This window comes from Neovison vison, chromosome 10, assembly GCF_020171115.1.
Source record: "Neovison vison isolate M4711 chromosome 10, ASM_NN_V1, whole genome shotgun sequence".
Lineage (NCBI taxonomy): Eukaryota > Metazoa > Chordata > Mammalia > Carnivora > Mustelidae > Neogale > Neogale vison.
This window is the reverse complement of record NC_058100.1, coordinates 19759275-19782504: the sequence shown is the minus strand read 5'-3', so window position 1 is coordinate 19782504 and position 23230 is coordinate 19759275.

Below are 23230 nucleotides of genomic sequence, written 5' to 3'. Positions count from 1 at the left end.
TGATAAACTACAGCCAAGTATAGAAAATTTATCATTTTCTACCAGTCTCCTTGCCTAAGCTGATAAATGGCATTGTTTTTGCATTACAGGCCCTTTTCAACATGATAAACTTTTTGAAAGAAACCCAATTCCATGATAAAGAGATTTGGGCAGAAATGAGGAGCAGTTGCCTAGTTAGAGTGCTGTGCTGCAGTGTTTGATGAATGAAATGCAACTCGATTGTGGCTGGGTGCCAGAACGTAGAAGCATAAATGCACTTGGCTGAAGTTAAGTATAGCTGATCTGACATTCTGAGAACACTGGGTGTTCTAATATGGCAAGCAGACCTTATGAAATCTCAACAAAGCTGTAGGTTTGTTTTATAGTTGTAAGGACATTTACCTTATACCAACGTCACTTGGAATAGCTTCCTTAGAAAAGCAATCAGTAGATGCTGAGGCAGAATAAGAGTAAAATTAACATCTTCCTTGCTTTCTTCCTTGAAATCTCCAGATTTTCTTGAAGTTCTCTGAATTAAGATGATAAATTGGAAAGTGGTATGGAGGAGATTGCAAAGCCAAAGCAAAAAGTAGTAGTACCTGGGAAGAAAGTTGGGAGAGAGACAAACATTCAGAAAAAGAGTCAAGTTTAGTTTTACACACATACACACATGTGCTCACATGCACACACACATATTCATATATCTATAAAAAGTTAACAATATCTTAATTACCTTCATGCAATCCTGTAATCAACTCCCTTGTACCCACCCCCCATTTTTTTAATGTTTTGTCTAAAGTCTTATAATCACAACTGATTTTTCTCTGCTAAGATAGCTCTGGGCCTTTTTATTTGATTTCTGATGCAATGAATGTGCCACAATCATTGTCCCCAAGGTGGCCACAAATCCCATAACTCACCATGACCTTGCTTAAAGTTAGGAGTAAAATCAAAGTGTTGGTTTTATAGTTACTTCCTTTCCATTCATTTGTGATCAATTAACTTCTGATTAACTGGTGGTGCCACCTGAGCTGTACATGGACGGCATGGATCTCTGGGAAATGCAGGTTTGTGTTTGTTTGTTTGTTTGTTTTTCTGAATAGAAAGCTAATGTCTTACCATGTGTTTTAGCACATTTTGTGCCCTGAGATTATTGTCAATGCATTTAAGAAAGGAGTCCATCTAAAAAGTGTAATGACTTTTGAAAGCAACATATTGTGGCTCATTTTTTCAAATAGGAAACTCGGCCAATTTTGTCAACATATAATTCTCCTGGAATATTGAAGTTGTATGCAGCAGCATAAAGTATATGCTAATGAAAGCTATTATTTCTAAGCACGAAATGACATTTTTAAAATAATTTAGCAACAAATCAATATTTTCACATATCTGTGATTTTCTCAAACTGGATGAATAGAAGTTTTCTTATTAAAAACAAACAACCTCAACACTTCCCTTTTTCATTTTAAACTAAGTTACAAGTAACCTTGAATAAATGAGATGATGAATCACTACTGGTAATTAAAAGTAAAAAGTGAAGAGAATAAGAAAAAAAAAAAACAAGGAAAATTCTAGCATAGAAACAAAGTGGGTATCTAATAAGTTTTATAATGAATGTTTAAACTCATGTTCCTTAAATATTGATATCCACACCATTTTTTTATGTCTCAAAATTCTTTAAAATATATGGTCCTTAAAGCTAAATTTCACAGTAACTAAAACAATGCAAATTATAACAGTTTTAATGTGTATTCTGTATTCCTGCTTTACCTAATTTATTGGTGAGTCAGATCATATTGGGCTCCACTTTATATTTACTTAGTTATTTGTGAAATTATGTGATAATTTTTAATGTGCAGTTACATCATTTTATATAAACAAAAAACCTTGAAGCAAAGTAATTCTAACTTTGATGCTGTTCCACCATGCAAGAAGTATTCCTGTGTTTGCCCATGTTATTTCCTTATCAGTGCTCTTCCTAGTATTTTTATAGGTAAATGCCTCATTTCTGTCAAAGTTTATCTTAAAATACCCTTTAGGAATGTATTCCCAATCCTTTCAGTAAATGTGAACTCTCTGTACCTTTAATATGCAACCATATAATTCTCTTTCACTGAGTCTGTTGTATCCCCCAAACATCAAGAAGATATTATTGATAATTGAATTGACAGATACACACATATATACATTTCTGTCTACCGTATCTATCAGTAATATATGCTTGGCACTCTTTTAAGTATAGCTGACCCTCAAACAACATGGGTTTGAGCTATGTGGGTCCATTTATATGTGTATGTGTTTCAGTAAATACAGTGAAGTACTGTACATATATTTTCTCATGTTTTTCTTAACATTTTTGGGTTGCGTTTTTTAAGAATACAGTTTATGATATACAAAATACATGTTAATTGACTGTTATTGGTAAGACTTTTGCTAACTACGCTATTAGTGAAGTTTTGGAGGAGTCAAAGATTTTCACTTATGGGAGGCTCAGTGCTCTTTGTTCAAAGGTAAATGGTATGCATATGTGTGTGTATGTATATGTGTTTGTCTGTTTATACATATTATATATGTATATAATCCATACAAAGCTTTTGAAGGAACAGGATTTAATCAATACATTTGCCTGTATGTATGAATGTACGTATGTATGTATGTATGTATGTATTTAAAGGAGTCTCCATGCACAGTGTGGAGCCTAGTGCAGGCCTTGAACTCATGTCCCTGAGATTAAGACCTGAGCTGAGATCGTCAGAAACTTAACCAACTGAGTACCCGCTGCCCCAATACAACTGCTTTTAAAACTCAGTTAAATTTGTCTTTTGGGTGAAAACCTACTCACATTTGCAATTAGAATGAAATAGCCTATGTCCATTTATAGTTTTTATTCTTAATCCATTGTATTATGGATCACTCACACGTAACCCTGTCCCTCAAATTTTTGAATTAATGAAACTTACCTCATCATCCTCATTTATGGTTACCTGATAAAATCTTCTAATATTTTCATAATTAATTTTTTATGAGGATTTTATTTATTTGACAGAGAGAGAGAGAAAGCACAAGCAGGGGGAGTAGCAGGCAGAGAGGGAGAAGCAGACTCCCTGCTGAGCAAGCAGCCTGAGCAGGCAGGAACTTGATTCCAGGACCCTGGGATCATAACTTGAGTTGAAGGCAGCCACTTAACTGACTAAGCCACCTAGACACCCCTCATAATTAATTTGTTGCTGTTAAGGGCCACTTGCAGTGGAACTGGCTTGAATAGTTAAAGCAGGAGCAGAATCCTATAGAATAGCTTAAATGGTTACTGTGTTCACTCAACTCAAGCCATTTATTGGACAGTTTCCAGTTCTCCTTAGCAAATGACCTTCTGTGTCTGTGAGGAAATTGATCGGAAAGTGGTTTATAAGAAATCAGCCCCTATACATATTAAGGTCATTAGCATTGACAGTTATTGGTGTTTTGTAAGGACCAGGGAGCTGCTTTGTCAGCAGTTTCATAGTCATGAAAGGAGAGGGGACTACCCACTGTCTGTTATTTTCCAAATATTTAAATATTAGTGAGTTATTGGCTCCATCCTAATTTTTACTTTATGTATCCAGAATGAATAGATTTTAATTTGCATGCCCACCTTAAACAATTGATACTGATAGACTGAAGAACTGTTGGGAAGGGTTTCAAGACTTTATCCAAAATGCGTTTGAAGGAGTGCCACGATTAACTGTAAATATGTGCTGTCTGAAGAGCTGCACTGGAGAGAGGCAGAGCTGCTCTGTGTTGTGAGTTAAGACAACAAACCAAAATATTAAAGTAACAGCGAAGCCTCTAATCATTGCGCTAGTTTAAGCAAAAAGAGGAAGCACCAGCTCCCTCAATAATCCTCCCCCAACCAAAGGAATGCATCTAGGGAAATTCAGACGTCTGTATCAGCTTAAAGGGGGATTGCTGCGCTGTTGAGGGAACATCAAACAAGAGGTTCCTGAAGTGCTCTGGAGGAGGGCAAGAGGTAAGACTAGCAAAGAAGTACTGAGTGTCCGAGTGTCCTACCTTCAGTAAGGAGGTCTCAGCACAGGTATCTGGGGAAGGCCAAGGTCCCTTGGTAAGGAAGTTTATGAATGCATTGGTTTGTACTAGGATTCCAGATACGCATCAGGGCATGGCTGGCCAGGGTGACCTGAGTCGTTGACTGCAACGTCCCTCAGAGGCTGTGTATGGAGTCTGGTGTGCTGACGGCAGCATTCTACCATGAGCCTTCCCAGATAAAATCTTTTTAATGATCTTTAATGGGGGTGTAAAGATTATACATAGAATTTTCACCAGGAGTTGGACTTCTTATTCTGGACAAGTAGATTTGGGAAATGGCTACATATTTCACCTCTGCTGAACACAGTTTGAGGCGGGACATGCCATTCATTCCATACCTTCAACTGCAGTACCCATTCTGAACTATTAGCATCAGCTCTGAACTTTCTTGCTAACCCAAGAACTTAATTTGCAACTGCTTATTTTACTGACCATATATAATTGGCACTTCATTGTTAACACCCTTATATTTTTCTGTTGGTCTCCCATGCTATATAGCATGAAGTCTATAAATTCAGGGATCATTTCCTCCACATTTAGCAGCATTCTCTGCTCTTCAGGAATTTAATAGATCTTTAATGAAAGAAAACAGAAGGGAAACTATCAGATTGTCCAGTGGAGAAATTCTCAAATTCAGTTGTGTGACAGAGTGTTGAACTTGTGAAATTCAGTTTCAAGTTAAATTGACTGAAAATGCGTAGTCTTTACAAAATTCTTTATTTTATTAATCTCCACTTCAATTTAATTTTTTAAACCTGTAAAGTTTGAAACCTATCAATGATACCTATTTGATAATGCCTTTTCCAGGTTGAGATACAATTTGCTTTACCACTTTCTTTGTGTAGCAACTGGCTGCCTATCCTTAGATTTAGTTTGATCACCACTATCTTAAGAGTTCTTTCCTTTTCCCCCAGTTTATTTGATATAATCAGGGGCTTATATTCTATTTTAGCCTTAGTTTTTTGTGTATGAAGTTTTTCCCATTGCACTAATGTAAGTGTTATTTGGATGATGAATATATTCATATTTCTCCAAGGAGACTGCAAAAGGCAGAAATGACACCGTATTGCTCATACCCTAGACCAAGTACATATGAAGAAGTGCTTGTTGAAGGCCTATGTTTATTTTAAAATTTTTGAGTCAATGTTTATTTTAAAATTGTTATTGCTACTAATATTTGATGTTTCCCTAACTTGAGTGCATTCACTTCAATATCCTCCTATGTATTTGTATTTACATATGACTCAGAGCATTTCAACTTGTCTGTGATCTCTAATCTCCTTTGAAAGTCTCCTGTCCAAGACAAAATTGAGTTGTATGTTTGATTTGTATACTGTTATATAGAAAAATAAGTCATAAATATTGAATTGTGCAATACAGAATCATGATCAGGTTTCTGTCCACAGTGTAACTCTCAACTCTCCCTTCCATTTCCAGTGATTATGCTGGAGTACTTACTGCTGAGGTAGTTAAGGATCAGAGCTTTTAGGAATATTCTCTGCCTCCTGTGTTCATGTGTAAACCCTCTGTACCCTGTTTTCTTCATAATTCCCTTATATAGATATAATATATGCATATACAACATATACATTAAACTTTTATTACAAGTTTTTGGATTTATTTTAGAGAGGAAGGGAGGGGGGAGGGGCAGAGGCAAAGGGATAGAGAATCTTAGGCAGGCTCCACCTCCAGCATGGAGCCTGATACGGGGCTCAATTTCACAACCCTGAGATCATGACCTGACCCGAAATCAAAAATCAGGTGCACTTAATCTAATGAGCTACCCAAGTGCCCCAGTGTCTGGATTTATTTTTGTTTGTTAGCCATATTGAGAATAAAATATAGAACATCTTAATATTTGTTATGTAATAGGACCTTAGTAAATGTCTTCTTTAATGAATACATGAATGAGATACTTCTAAATTTATATACTATGTCTGATTTTTATCTAAAGAAAAACTTGTGAATAATTATAAGAGCCCAATTTAGGAAAATGTAGAACAATTTTAAATCTATTTTTTTTAAAAGATTATATTTATTGACACAGAGGGTGAATGAGCATGAGTGTACAAGCAGGGGGAGCAGCAGGCAGAGGGAGAAACATGCTCGCCATAGAGCAGAGAGCCCAACAAAGGACTTGATCCCAGAGCCTGGGATCCTGGCCTGAGCAGAAGGCAGAGGCTTAACCAACTGAGCCACCCAGGCACCCCTTTAGACTATATAGATATATAAAAATATTTATATTTCTCTATATTTATATATTTAATAATTTTATATATTTATTATATTTACTTATATATGTTTATATAAATATATATTTATATAGTCATATAAATTTATATATAAATATATAAATTTATGTATAAATTTTTATATTTATATAAATTTATATTTATATATTTATATAAATATAATATATAATACATATATATTTTTAAAGATTTTTAAAATTTATTTATTTGACAGAGAGGGAGAGAGAGACAGTGAGAGAGGGAACACAAGCAAGGGGAGTGGGAGAGGGAAAAGCAGGTTTCCCATGGAGCAGGGAGTCTTATGCAGGACTTAACTCGGGTCTCAATCCCAGGACTCTGGGACCATGACCTGAGCTCAAGGCAGACACTTAATGATTGAGCCACCCAGGTGCCCCTAGACTAATATTTTTAAAGGGTAATCTAAACTTGATATGGAAATATATTATCCACAGTTTATTTGATTTTATTTTAAAAAATAATTTGTAAACTGAAGACATTCTATATTGACTAATATTATGGAAACCTAATAAAAACCATGCCCTGAAAGAATTTAACATTTAAATATAGTGTCTTACTAGATGATATTTCTAGATATGTAGATCTATAGAAGGATGCTGTCAAAAGCACAGATACTTTATTTTACCACATTAAGCAATTATACAAATATTGGATCTCTTCCATATTTGGGAATATAGTGGCTGGGTATGGAAGAATATTGAATTCAAATAATTATGAGAATAGTTTTAGCTTGATCTTGATAATGATTTTATTACATAACCCAACATTGTACTCCACCCTGTTAAAGTTTCATGTTGTTGCAGAAACCACATTTTGAAATGTAATGGATTTTTTATTCACTGTCCTACTATACTTAGAGCTGTATGACTTAAACAAAAATCAGTGTGAGTGGGACAACTCCCTTGATTCAACATTCATGAAGATTACTAGGAACCGTTTTGTAGTCTTTGTCTCAAAGTCCTGACCATTGGTCTGTGATCAAAGTGAATCAAGAGTTGCTCCCTATTACTGTTTGATTATACATCCAGCACCAATACAACTGACACAGTGAAAATGCCCCAACCTGAATAATTAAATCCTTTGGTATATTTCTTCAAAAGGCACATAAAAGTGGAAGGTAAATTATATTCTTGAAGACAACATATAGATGTCTTTCTTAAAGTCATCATGTTGTTTTATGATATCTACTCCAAGTTACTGGGCAAACCTCTTTAATAGTACTTTTTGTTCATGTCATTGATCTTAGTAAGAATCCTTGTGGAAAACATCAGCTCTGTGATTTGATAGAGTGCTTATGGGTAAAAATCAGCAGCTTATTGGCAGGGATAATTTGCTATCCAAATCGTCAAGAAAGCTGTGAAGAATAAAACTGCACCAATCACTTCTATTGTTTTGAATGTGTTTATCCAACATGTTTTTAAGGGATTCCTTTGAAGGAGCAGTTTATCCTCAAATGTATAATTTTCATATTTTCATAGGGTGGCTCAGTGGGTTAAGCCGCTGCCTTCGGCTCAGGTCATGATCTCAGGGTCCTGGGATCGAGTCCCGCATCGGGTTCTCTGCTCGGCAGGGAGCCTGCTTCCCTCTCTCTCTCTGCCTGCCTCTCCATCTACTTGTGATTTCTCTCTGTAAATAAATAAATAAAATCTTTAAAAAAAAAAAATAAAATAAAATAAAATTTAATTCAATTAAAGATTACACATCATAATTACATAAGTGATAAAACCACCAAAATAACATACATGTTTTAAGTTTTAAAAATGTCTCATTCTTTGTATAATTTGCAATCATTTTGCAAACATTATTTCATAGTCCCCTAATATCATTTCATATATGAAATGTCTTATCCTATTGAACTGACGTTACATATATACCCACTTTAAGATAAGATCAAGTCACTGGTATTTTAGGTAAGATTATAGAAAATAATGGAATCTAGGTGGCCACACTGAGCAGAAACAGATGTGGCATGTCATGGGCCCGCACATTTCACAGTTCCAAATGAAGTAATGTTGCTGCTGTGACACTGATCCTAGAAGTGACTTGCTGGATAGGAGCTCAGTTAGTCACTGCACGTTCACAGTTGAGGACTTTACAAAAAAAAATCATCCATTAAAGAAATGCTTATAGTCACCATGCTCCTATTTCCTAAAACAACCTCAACCTTAGCAAAGAGACACATCTTCACTTTAAATTAGAAATTCAAATCAAGTCAGGGCCTTCAGGGGCTCCTGGGTGGCTCACTTAAGCTTTTGCATTCCACTCAGCTCATGATCCCAGGGTCCTGGGATCAAGTCCCCTGTCAGAGCCTGCTTCTCCTCCCCACCTCTTGTGGTCTCTAGCTCTCTGTCTCTCAAATAAATAAATAAAATCTTTAAAAAAAAAAAAAAAAAGTGGCCTTCAAAAATCTTTGACCCTCATCTTTCTAGTGTTCCCCAAAGCCCAGTTTCTTAGAACTTTCTTTTTTTTTTTAATTTTTTAATTTTTTAATTTTTTTTTTAAGATTTTATTTATTTATTTGGAGAGAGAGACAGTGAGAGAGAGAATGAGCGAGGAGAAGGTCAGAGAGCGAAGCAGACTCCCCATGGAGCTGGGAGCCTGATGTGGGACTCGATCCTGGGACTCCAGGATCACGCCCTGAGCCGGAGGCAGTCGTCCAACCAACTGAGCCACCCAGGCTTCTCAAACTTTATAATTCATCTTTTTAATGTTAATAGTTCAACTGAATAAGCACTTTACCTTTTAAGAACTGTGAGCTTTGCTTTACTACCACTTTATCATCTCAGGAATCCAAAAGGCAGGTTTTATTTATACCAAATATAAAGAAAACTTAGAAAAATTGGGAAAATTTCAGGTTTTAGGCCTAAAAATGTATGTTTTATACTTGCACTAAAGCATCCAAGTATACTTTATAATTCCTGTAAAGTTGGATATTCATGTTTGTCCTTTTAAAAATATCTCAGAATTAAGCATTAATGTTTTTCACAGAGAATATTCTCTCCTTTGCTAGATTTATTCTTAAGTTCAGTATTGCTTTTTTATGCTAATATTAAGTTATATCTTCTTATTTATATTTTCTAATGCTTTGTTTTATTAAAATGCATTTTATATGTATAGATTAATGTTGCAAGTTTTTTCTTTTTGCATTCCAGTTAGAAATTCTTTAATTTTATTACTCTGTCTGATTAGGCCAGCACCAAAAAAAGTAAATGCAGTGGTATCTCTGTCTTGTTTGATTTTAAGGAAAGCTTTTTAACCCAGTTTGGATGGTGTGTGTAGAGTATTTTCTAATAGCTATGATTGGGCAGGACAAGAAAACTATCTTTTATTCCCAGTTTACTTAATTTTATCATAAATACATAATGAGTTCTATCAATTTATGTCTATGGGGATGTTCAAATTTTGTAGCTTAACGTTTTATTGTCATAAATTGGTTTTAGGTGTTTTCTTAAATTTTGTATTCTCAGTAGTTCATTTCATATTTAATATTTTGTAATGTTGCATTTTATTTGCTAATACTTTCTGTAACATTTTAAAATGTTTAATAAATGAAATGGACTTATAAATTTTTTCTATTTTATTGCCATTACCAAAACTATGCTGACATCCTAGCATGTGTTATATTTATATTTATAGGCTTTTTTCCTATTGTCTAGAAGAGTTTAATAAGAGTCAAATGATTTGTTGCTTAAAGCTAGTAAAACCATCTTATAGAAATACTTCTAATTATTTGCATATATTTTGCCTTCTACTTTTTTTACTAAATTATAGGATTACTTACACATTTCTAGTTTTCCCCAGTTAGACTGTAGTTTTTCCTCTGGTACCACTCTTGTCATCTGACTTACGCCACCTGTTTGAAAAATACACTTTCTGGGTCAAATTTGCTTAGTTTACACCTTTATATTCACCATCAAACTCTGCAAGTAATCGCTTCTCCAGCAAATATGTCTGCATACTGAACACACTGCACTTCACTTTGCGTCTATTTTAAAGTCATCCTCTAAACTTAAGATGCACTTTCTTCACCTCTACTAATTGAAGTTTTATGGAGTGTTTGAGAACCTACTCAAATGGTAAATGCATGTCTGGGAAGAAAATTTTATAATGAAAGTCTTCTTGAATATTGATTTTTGTTAAAATGAAATACTTCCGGGGCGCCTGGGTGGCTCAATGGGTTGGGCTGCTGCCTTCGGCTCGGGTCATGATCTCGGGGTCCTGGGATCGAGTCCCGCATCGGGCTCTCTGCTCAGCAGGGAGCCTGCTTCCTCCTCTCTCTCTGCCTGCCTCTCTGCCTGCTTGTGATCTCTCTCTGTCAAATAAATAAATAAAATCTTTAAAAAAAAAAAAAAAAAAAAGAAATACTTCCACAACAACAAAACGTACTTTATAAACTGTGGCACAATTGTTTTAAAAGCATTATGAAAACTGATAAAAGAGGAAAAGGGAATAGCCAGTTTCCCTAAGCAAAAAAGGAGTTAGAGGGATGCCTGGGTGGCTCATTTGGTTAAGCAGCTGCCTTCGGCTCAGGTCATGATCCCAGCGTCCTGGGATAGAGTCCCACATCGGGCTCCTTGCTTGGCAGGGGGCCTGCTTCTCCCTCTGCGTCTGCCTGCCACTCTGTCTGCCCATGCTTGCTCTCACTTCACTCTCTATGACAAATAAATAAAATTAAAAAAAAAAAAAAGGAGTTAGAAGGAGGAGGGCTAGAATCTTTCCTTATGGCAGCGCCAGAGACTTTTGGCATGGGAACTGCTGGTAACTTGGGTTTTATCTCAAAGCAGAAAGAGACCTCAGGCCAGAACAAGGTAGGAGGGAATCTGTAAATTTTTATAAATCCAGAACATCGTTAAAATGTAATTCCAGAGTAAAATAGACTGGTAAATGAAAATGTGGCAAAGAAGAGCAGATGAAGCCTAAGTAGTTTTGGATGGGAACACTATAGTTCTGGGTAGGAAAAAAAAAAAAAAGCCTACAAGGTATAAAATACAAAATTCACTGTAATTTTAACGTCCTGTTAATTTTGTGTGAAGTAGAAATCACCTTGTCAAATTACCATAAAATTGGTCTCAGGTGGTAATTGCTCTGAATTACTATGGGCAAATAAATGTAAAACAAATCCTTCAATTAATGCTTCAGTGGGTGAAGCTACAATGTTCACAGAGACATTCTTGTGACGTCAAAATAAAAAAACACTGCAAAATACAGATTTTTCAGTGAAATTTAGCAGACACTAAAAACTTTGGAAATAGATGTCTATTATTTATTTATCAATCTAAAGATTTCATTTTTAAGTAATCTCTACATCCAACATGGGTCTCGAACTCAACCCTGAGATCAGGAGTCACACATCACCCACTTAACCAGCCAGGTACCCCAAATCCCTATGTATTTACGAAATAGATAAAAAGTGTTTTAATTGACAAAATGTTCCAAAACAGTTTAAATCTCTAAAAAGAACACAGCAGTTGAAAATAATGACCAGCTGTGAAAATAAAATTTTAAAAGAGATAAATAATTATGAAAGTTTTTAGATGTTAAAATGAGGTTGAATGAAGCAAAATCCTTAATTATGAATTGCAGTATTTAAGGAAATTATCCCCAAATAGTGAAGAGTGATAAAGTGATAGGGGATTTGAAAATGAAGGATAATTCTAAGTAAGGATAGACTATTTTAATAACATTATCAAAAACATCATCTAATAAATTACAGGGCACTCTTCCTAATAATAGCAGAATACTAATTATTTTCAAGTGCTGATGAAACATTTACTAAGATACACCATATGGTATTTCATATGTAAATTCTCAATAAATTGAAAAATAGTGAAATGTAGAAGTATTTTCTCTTATAACAGAAGTAAAATGGAAGCAGATAGCCAAAAACTAATTTTTTAGTAAATATAAAAGTAGGTAAGTGAGTCAAAAAATACTTTAAACTGAATAAAAATGAATATACAGTATATTAACATGCGCTATGGCTGTTTTGAAGAAAATTTATAGCATCAAATTTTAGAAGAAAATATAAAATTATGTACAAAATTCAAATCAGATTATAGAAAGAGTGGAGAAATTATTTGTGACTGTGTGGTAGGGCACAAAAATATTAATCATAAAAATTATATTGATTAGAATTCATAAGGTAAAATTTCTTTTTAAGATTTATTAGTAAGAAAAGGATAAGGCAGAAGACCCATATCTGACATAAATATTTGACAAAGGACTTGTGTCCAGAATATAAAACATTTACAACTCAGTTAAGTCAAATATTACAGTAATAGAAAAAAAAATTTGGATAGATACTTCACTGAGTGAGCTATACGAATTCTAGTATACACATGAAAAGTTGCCCATAATATTATTCGATAGGGAAATACAAATTTGATGCATGATTATATACTTTAAATACCTGCTAGAATGACTAAAATTAAAATGGATTGACACTTCTAAGTGTTGGGTAAGATGTGTAATAAGTTTGGCATTTTTCCTGCAACTCTTTGTTAGCCACTTGTAAATAACTGCAGTAATTTTTCACATACTTTAATAAGCATTCCTTAAAATAGGAAGTGATCATATAGATTTTGGATATATTTTTGCAGTTTATTGTATTGTGTGTGTGTAAAATGCCAATTCAAGTGTAACTTTGACCTTATTGCTTAGAACTGTATGGTTTTCCAGTATCGTGTATTAAGCAGAAATTATCCCATATTTTCATAGAATATGAAAAAGAGAAGATAAATGGAATTTCAGACACTTTTTGGACCTGCAAGACTATTCTAAGCAAAGGAAATTCACTGTTATTTCATGTCAGTAGAGACTGCTAATTATCCTGGGTGACAAAGAGAGAGGTCTTTGATCTTCTTCCTTTACATCATACCTTGGAAAATATTACTGCGTTGCTTTATATAGATCATGAGCTTCAGGGATTTCTAGATATTAAGTATCTTTAATAGTCTGGAATATTATTCAAAATATTAAGTCACATGTGCTTGTGTGGGGTTTGTTCTCTGTGGTTATTGGGGTATTGTGATTCTTCTTTTTAGCAAAATTTATTAAATCCTGAATATTTTTTCTTTAATTTCTAAGTTGGTTTTTATTTTAAAAAATTCATGTATAGGTCTAAATACGTTATTTTAAATATAAGTGCTTAGTTTTTGTGCAAAGGATAAATGACTACAGGGTAATAAATTCACATGCTTTATATTCAGCTCTTAGCAAACAGTTAAGTGAAATTATCAGTTATATTTCTTCAACTGATTATTTCAAATAGATTAACTGATATCTGGGGTCTGAAATGTTTCACAGTCAGTAGTTTGGTCATGAGAGTGACACATGACATAGTAAAACTTTAAAAGGCAAATTTTGAGTATCAGAAGAACTCTTCTAAAGTAGTTTTGCTATTTAATAAGGAATTAAAACCCCACTCTGAGTTAAATCCCTGGTGTTTCATGCTGTGCAATTTCATGAATTAAAATTCAATTATCTCTGTGGAGGGGAAACAAATATTTCTTCTCTCTCTACCCCAAAATAGTCATTGATCAGAAGGTTACTTGTGGCAAATAATATGCCCAAGGTGAGAGGTATAGTTACTGATACACAAAAAGATAACCCCAGATTGTCTGTATCCTAGATGTCTAATTTCATATCTAATTGATGCTACTTTCTTTAACTTCCTCCTATTTTAAAGACTATCATCACTTTTCTATAATCAAAAAAAGGTAAAAATAAATCTCTATATAATTGATTACATTACAAATTTTTAGTTCTAATACCAAATGATTTATTTTTTCCACTGTTTAATTATGGAAAAATATTTTTACTTTTACAAAAATATGCACTCTTTTCTGGGCTAACAATGGTGTAATAACCATTTTGGTTTAAATGCGTTGAATAGAAATGTTGCGTGTAATTAATCTATGACATCCTTTTATTTTTATTAAATGTCTTCCAAAGCTCAAAGATGCTGTATCAAAAGAGTTGTATGCGTTAAAGGAAAAGAATACCTTTTTTTGGCCCATTCTATGGAAAACAAACTACTTTGTAATTTAATATTTCATTAAAAATAAAAACACCTTGTGAGTGCTATGTCTTATAATTGTGCTAAGTACAGGAACAGTGATGAATTAGGTAGATAAAGCTTTGGTTTCATGAATCTTAAGAATGTAGTCAACGCAGTCAAGCTAGACCTTGTAGACAGATTATTTGTAATCATCTTGTCACAAAGAATGGCAAATCAGATTAGGGATCCTCTTATTAAGAGTTAAAAATCATGGGGCGCCTGGGTGGCTCAGTGGATTAAGCCGCTGCCTTCGGCTCAGGTCATGATCTCAGTGTCCTGGGATCGAGCCCCGCATCGGGCTCTTTGCTTGGCGGGAGCCTGCTTCTCTCTCTCTCTCTCTGCCTAACTCTCCGCCTGCTTGTGATCTCTCTCTCTGTCAAATAAATAAATAAAATCTTTAAAAAAAAAAAAAAAAGAGTTAAAAATCACTAAATGACTAAGAAAATGACTGTATGAATTCATACATGCATGAGATTTGTGCAAGTGCTTCCAAATATATAAATTACTCGTTACTGTAAAATTTAAAAGATTTAAATGATTTATTAATATCTACTTCTTTTTAATAAGTAATAATATTATTTTAAACTTATAAAACTTATTTTAAAACTTATAAAATGACAATGAATCTGTATCCTAAGGACTGATTATCTTATACAGAAGAAAACAGAGTCAGATAGTATCATATGGAAAACATGTGCAGACATACATTTAGATTTCTTTGTTAAATCTTAAGAAAAGGTTTATAAAACACTTTAGTGGGTGCCTAGGTGACTCAGTAGGTTGAGGCCTCTACCTTCTGCTCAGTTCATGATCCCAGGGTCCTGGGATCCAGCCCTGCATCAGGCTCTCTGCTCAGTGGGGAGCTTGCGTCCCCTCTCTCTCTTCCTGCCTCTCTGCCTACTTGTGAGCTCTGTCAGATAAATAAAATCTTTAAAACAACAACAACAACCCACTTTAGTGAATACAATTGAGATTAAGGTTTATTAAATTCACTTTTGTGAATACATTTTTGATAACTACGTATATTAAGAATTGTAATTTATAAAAAGGAATATTCATTCAGTTGTCCAACACATACTTGTTTAGTGCTGGTATGCATCTGGCACATTTTTAGGCTAGTGGTTCTCCAAATGTTATTTAGAGACCTTTGCAGATTTCCAAGCTATGTGGAGGGTTTGCAATGTCAAAATTATAATACATTATTTCACTTTTTAAATTTCATTTGATCAGGGTGTCTGGGTGGCTCAGCCAGTTAAGCATCAGAGTCTTGATTTTTGGCTCAGGTCATGATCTCATGGTAGTAGATTAAGCCCGACGTTGAGATCCCTGTTCAGCAGGGAGTCTGCTTGAGATTCGCCCCCCTGCCCCAGTGCCCTCCCCCAACCCCATGCCACTTGCACATGCATGCATGTGCTCTCTCTGTCTAAAAAAAATGTTGGGACACCTGGGTGGCTCAGTTAGTTAAGCATCTGCCTACAGCTCAAGTCATGATCTCGGGGTCCTGGAATCAAGCCTCAAATCCGGCTTCCATGCTCAGCAGGGGGTCTTTTCCTCCCTTTCCCTCTACCTCTCTCTCTCTCTGAAATAAATAAAATCTTTTAAAAAATAATAAACTTCTAACAAAATGAAAAAAAATTCCATTTTATCATAAATATACAGGGATTTTTAGAGGTGCTGCATTATCTGTGGTGATATCCTAGAAGTGGAATCTCTGCCTCATGTGGTAGTTATATTTGTAACTTTTTAAGGAGCTGTCAATACTGTTTTCCACAGTGGCTTCATTATTTTACATTTCCACCCACAGTGCACAAGGGTTCCAATTTCTATGCATCCTTACCAACATTTGTTATTTTATTATTTTTTGGTAGTAACTATCCTACTGGGTGTGAGTTGGCATTTGATAATTTTGATTATAGATTTTTATTTCCCTAATTATTAGTGATGTTGAATATTTATTTATATGTTTGTTGGCTACTTGTATATCTTGGAGAATGTCTATTCAAGTCCTTTGCCCATTTTTTAATTGGATTGTATTCTGTTGGATTTTAGGAGTTTTCCATGTATTCTAGATATTACTCCTTTAACAGATAACTGATTTAAAAATATTTTCTCCCATTCTGTGCATTCTCCTTTTACTTTGCTTCTAGTGCCCTTTCTGCAAATTTTTTTCAATTTTGATATTCAGTTTGTTTCTCTTGTTGCTTATACCTTTGGAGTCATGTTCAAGAGATTTTTGCCAAAATTAAAGTTATGAAGGTTTTCTGTATGTTCTCTTTTAAGAGTTCTATAGTTTTAGGTCTCAAGTTTAGGGCAATGATCCATTTTGAGTTAATGTTTATATATAGTATATGGTAAGGGTTCAACTTCATTCTTTTATATGTGGATATCTAGTTTTACCAATACCAGTTGTTGAAGAGTTTCTACTCTGTTTTTATCTGTTCTCATTTGTTATTCACTCTCCCTCTTTATGTCTTCTCTGTTTGAGTATTCATAAAATGACCATCTTAAGTCCTTCTTTAGCATATTATTTATACTTCTCTTTAAAAAATTGTTAGACCTTGCTCTAGAGTTTGAAGTGTATTTATTTTGATCATTTATCTTTAACCTACTTTTCTTCAAGTGTAGTACAGGCACCTTATAACTTTTTTCCCAATATTACCCTCCTGCTTCTTTTGATACTGAGATCATTCGTTTTACTTATCCATATGCTCTAATCATCTAATACATTGTCACTACAAAGAGTTATGTTTTTGATTAATAATAACAATTCTGAGGAACTTAAAAAAATAGTTCTTTCAGGGCAGGTCTGCTAAGCATGGGTTTCCATAATGTCCTGCTTTTTTTTTTTCTTTTAATGTCCTGCTTTTTTATTAAAATTAAAGATAAGAAATTGAAATGAAGGCTTCTCTCTGGTATCCTTCTATGAATTAACTTTTTTTTTTGTAAAATATCATTTGTATGATTTAGCATATTGTATAACTATGTAAGGTAGTAATGAAGGATTTTGGGTTACAAAAAATTTAAATGAATTTGCCATTGAAAAAAAATCCAGAATTGAAAGCTGAAAGTTCTGAAAGATACCTGTGGAGGAATACTGTCCTATTAATTTATCATATTATCTCAAAGATTTTGTTGCCCTATGAATAAGATACTGAAAGTTCTATACAGGGTAAAATAGAAGGAGAATAAATCTCTTCCCTCTACTTTAGTTAAACTAATATAGTAATCAAAATAAAGTTAATAAAAGCCACAGGCTTAAGAAGGGGGAAAGGATGTCAAACATAAAGGAAAAAAAAAAGAGGGGAAAAATTTTTATTTTATTCCAAATAACACATGAAAAATACACAAATAGGAATAAAATATCTGGTGTCTTAACTATTTAATCTTAACCAAGATAAAAAATTTCAAAAATACAAAAGTGAAGATGAAATGATGAAAAAATGAAAATTTTAAGAGGTTTGATAAGACAAAAACACAAAACTAATGGTACTTTTAAGAAACAAGGCAGGGTAAATTGTTCAAAGAAAGCCAATAATATTTATTATCAGCTCAGATTTTTATTGGAGAGATGAGAGGTAGAGATGTTAAACACAGACAAATGTTCAGAATCTAAAAGTTGCTAAACTGAGGGAAATTTAAAAAACAGAAGTTGGGGCACCTGCGTGGCTCAGTAGGTTAAAACCTCTGCCTTCATCTCAGGACATGTTCCCAGGATCATGGGATCAAACCCTGCTCAGACTCTGTTCAGCGAGGAGCCTACTTCCCCCTCTCTCTCTGCCTGCCTCTCTGCCTACTTGTGATCTCTCTGTCAAATAAATAAATAAACTAAATCTTAAAAAAAAAAAAAAGTCTTTAAAAAACAAAAGTTGATAATCCACAGCACTCATGCTCCTTGTCCTCAGTGGATGGAGATTCACTACAAGGTACTTAGGACTGAATGCTTCAGTGGAGAGCCAAGAAACACAAGCAGTGCTGGCCCTGGGAAGCCTGCTATGTCTGGTTACCCAGAGTGCTCTCATTCAGAAAGGCTTTCGATGAAAATGTGGGATTATTTAAGTACATGGAGTACTTGATTATCTCATATTCTAGACAATCTGTTAATCAGTGCAGATTCTGTGTATTTAGTAGTTTTAGATTTTCATTTGTGTTCAGATTTAATGTAACTTTTATTTTAAAGAAGCAAGTAAAAAATAAAAATTACCAAAATGTTGTGCTTAAAATTATTTGGAAGAACCAAGCAGATACGTTCATAAAATGGTGACAATATGCTGTTTTTAGTTACATTTCATTCCTTCGGAGAAATATTTTTACTTCAGAAATGGACAAATATATATTTTTTTAAAAATGAAGTTATTTTAACTAGCTATTTCCTTCCAGTGCAGTCCACTTTGTTATTTTTTGAATACTAGGGTCCTGTGTAGGGAACTGTTAATATTCATGCATTAAGTAGCCATGATGACCAAAGAGTTAATGCTAGTCCAGAAGTGCTGACTTAGTTCCAGTGATCAGTGATTGCTCTGAAGGAATTTAGCTGAATGTGGTTGCAATTATAAACTAAATGGTTCTTAAAGGAATAACTCTTCCATGACAAATGTGTGACAAATAACTATTCCCATACCTCTTCCCCAACACATTATGAACCTTTAAACTTCTGCTTGATTACTAGTTCATCCATGGGAGAAGAGCCATATTGCACCATTTAATAGCCTTTCCTTACTGGCCTTATGGCTAATGAGGAGATGTGGGATGAGACATTCCAGAAACAATTGAAGGTTTTGATCCTTTCATTGCTATTTTATGATCCCTCACTTGAATGATTCCCTATGAGGTCAGTCTGTTGAAATGTAGTTGCTGTTGAAGAAATTACACTTTACATACTTGTAGTGACTGAGTCAAGTAAGAGACCAGGACAGGTCCTTCGGGGTCAAAGCATCTCTATCTTGGAAAACTTTTGCCCATCAGTGCACCTGCCATTAGGTTATTCTTTCTCTGAGCAACTTTTCTGTTATTTCTCAAGTGACACTCCCCCTGCATTGTAGTGGAGCACAGATTTCCATAATAGAAGATAGAATATGCTTTTAGTCTTCCAAGTGAAAATTGTCTTTCTGCTTTTGGAATTTGTGAGAAGTGTCTGCAAGAAGTCATGGCAAGGAGTATATAAATTTTAGTTTCAGGTCTCTTCTTTTCCATAACATTATGCCTAAATCAACTGGATCAATAGCAGGTGAAGCATAAGGCACCGTTTCATCAACTGTACAATATTATGTTAGAATTCATCTACCTCAAGAAAAAACACATTTTAGTTTTTTAATATTTAACAAATATTCATCTAGGTTATTTAAAATTTTCCTCACACTGAAAATAACAAATATACCTAAATTATAATTATGCTTTTAATACATGTAGCTATAATTTAAGATTATTGGGTGATTTTTGTTAATTCTAGAAAAGTAAATGGTTTTTAAAAGTAGATACTTCTATGATATACAATCCACACATGCTGTTAATGTATAGGTTTAAATGGTCAATTGTAAGATTTTTTCTTTTCACTCTAAATCAATAAGTCCCATTCCCAACAATGATAATTACTTGTGATTGCCATCTCTAGTCTCACTCCATATTTCCTCACCTGTAGCTACTTATACTATTCTTTATTGTATATTACTTATTAAGTTCCTTCTCATAGAATATCATTTTTACCAGAGTACTCTTGCTATTTCATTACCTTTAAATTGTCAGTTTCTTGCCTGGATAGTTCAGTCTTTTTTCTGTGGTGGTGGAGATAAATAATCAGGATCATGATGAAATTTATTGTATGCTTTAAAACATTATTTTTTCACTCAAGTATATATAACATGCAGAAAAATGTGCAGGATACAAAGTTAAAACTCTGTGGATAATCAAATAGTGAACACATCTGTGTAATCACCACTCAGGTAAATGCACCGTAAGACCTTTCATGACCCCTCTCAATGATTATCCTCCCTTTTCCCAAGCCAAACACCTCATACCAGTGTTTTAACTTTAAAAGCCTTTTATGAATGGGCTTACATAAAATACGTTTTTTGTTTTGCTTCCTTGATTCAATATTTTGAAGTAAATTTATAAACACAACCTTATGGGTCATAGTAAGTCATTAATTTGTATTACAGTAAGATATTCCATTGCATGACTATAACTTATGAATCCCACTATTATAAACATCTGGCCTTTTTTTTTTTTTTGAGCTATTTTAAATAATGCTGCCATAAACCTTGATTGTCTTTTGATGCGTAAGTTCATACAGTTCTGTGACACACCAGAAGGTGTTTTGTTCTAAGGTGTGCTCTTTTTCAACCTTTAAACTGTAAATAATGTCATAGTTTTCCAAAATAGTGAACATTTGTATTCCTGCCAGTAGTGTATGAGTTCCTGTTGCTATATATTCTCATCAACACTTATTATTATGATTCTTTTTAAAAATCTGTTTCGGAAATGCATGGAAAGCTGAAAATCCCTGGTGTCACTGTGGGTATTGTCATGAGGCTCTAACTAACAACAGTATGAAGAGTTTGGTCCCGGTTAAAATGCTATGTGTAATTTTTCAGGCTTGACCATAGGCAATTTTAAAGTCTTTATTTACTTGGCTGGCATGATGGAGGGAAAGCCATGGTCCCAGCATCAGACTGCTGCACAGGAGTTGCAGTCCAAATTCTCTGCCCCCTTGACCAGTCATGCATTCTCATACTCGCTTTCCTAGCCCAGGTGCCTTTATTTCTAGGCCTTTTTATCTGGGGCATTGCAAAGAGGACTTTTTCAGGGGTCTCCTCATTGAGAGTGGTGAGAAAGAAGGGAAAATCTGAAGGCACTTTTCTCTACTCCTGACCCAGAACTTTTCCACACCAAACCTTTCTCTGTCACACTGTCCCGATTCATAGTCTGCAAAATGGCCAGATCTGTTTGGGGATCCTTCAGCAGTAGGACAAACCTCACACCTTCCCTGATCCACCTGACCTTTGAGCAGTGTGCCATTGGGAAAATGAAAGAAAGGGAGCTGGTGCTTTCTCCAGCTGAAACACTTGCTTATTACCTTCTCAGTAAGTGATTAAAGACTTAACTCTTTCATTTTTACCTTGTTGCCTTAATCAGCTACTGCAATACCTGACAGCTCCGCAGTTTCTCTCAGCTAGGCTGACCTCCAGACACAATATTTTACCAAGAGGATAGAGGAGGGTCTATATTTTAAAAGTTGCATATGACTTAATCAGATAAACAACTGTATGTGGAGCTCAATGAAAGGATCTAAGAATATAACTATGGATAATAATCTGTGCTCTTGGGGGAACATAATAAACTATCATACAGGAAATTTAGACCCAGGCGAGAAGAATTAACAACACATACAGAAAAGAGTACAGTAGTCCCCCCTTATCCTTAGTTTTGTTTCCCACAGTTGGTAACCCATGAAATGCTGGTCTTTATATTCTAGAAGCAGATGGTCCTCCTTTTTTTCAACCCTCAGGTCAGTAGTAGCCTAAGTTATGTCACAATGCCTATTTCATTTTCCTCACTTCATCTTTTCACATAGACATTTTGTCATCTCACATCATCCAAAAAGGGTGTTTTGAAAGAGATCACATTCCTATAACATTTATTATATTATATTGTTATAAATGTTCCATTTTTATCATTTGTTCTTCTTGTGCCTAACTTATAAGTTAAACTTTATCACAGATAAGTATCTGTAGAAAAAAACAATACATCATATATGGTTCAGTACTATCCATGGTTTCAGACATCTAATGAGGATCTTAGTCCTATCACCTGTGGAGAAGGGGAACTGGTGCAGTGAAGAATTTTATAATGAAGTTTTAGAACTTGGTATTTTGAATACAGGGCATCTGAGCTAGGGTTTGTAGAGGATAACAAGATTTTCACAGATTATATAGACAATAGGATATTTTAATCATATAAAACTACACATGCAAAAAGTGGCACAGAAGTGGGTAAATGTGGCGTGAAGAGGTCAGAAATTGATCTTATAGAAGGATTAAGTTTTTTTCCAATAGAGAACATCAAGGATATAAATTGATGGTACCATTAATATTTATTTTTAGATAAGCAAACTTCTAATATTTGAGATTAAACTCAGATTTTTAAAATTAATATTCATAGTAAATGATGAAAATATATCCTTTTACTATGTTTGTTCAAATAGTATTAAGACTTCTGTTTCTTTAGGGATGCTTGGGTGGCTCAGTGGGTTAAGCCTCTGCCTTTGGCTCAGGTCATAATATCAGGTCCCTGGGATTGAGCCCTGGTTTGGGCTCAGCAGGGAGCCTGCTTCCCTCTCTCTGCCTGCCTCTCTGCCTACTTGTGTTTCTCTGTCAAATAAATAAAATCTTAAAAAAAAGAGACTTCTGTTTTTCTGCATTATTAACTATTTCAACTAATGTGTAAATTCAAGAAATTAAATAGTATTAATAGGAATATTTTCTAGGAAAGCATTATTTTTTTTTTATAAATATGAATTACAAAGGTATTTTGAGAAAATGTCCCATAGTCAAACTTAAACAATTTGATTTGGATTATTGTTGAGATGAATAATAGTTCAGTATGGATCTACATTTATTTTGGACCCTGATTTCTCACTATAGGTAGAACTTTTTGTTCTTTTGTTATTATCGTCCACGTATTTTATTCCAAGCTAGGTTAAACCAACGAATGTGAGGTTACCCAGTTTCCTTCTTTGTGCTTCTCTACTGGAGCTTCTAGTGCAAGGTCACAGAATTGGGAGTTGCTCAGGATATTCAATACAGGTTAGACGGTAGGATAATATAGGAATATTCAGTGAAGTCAC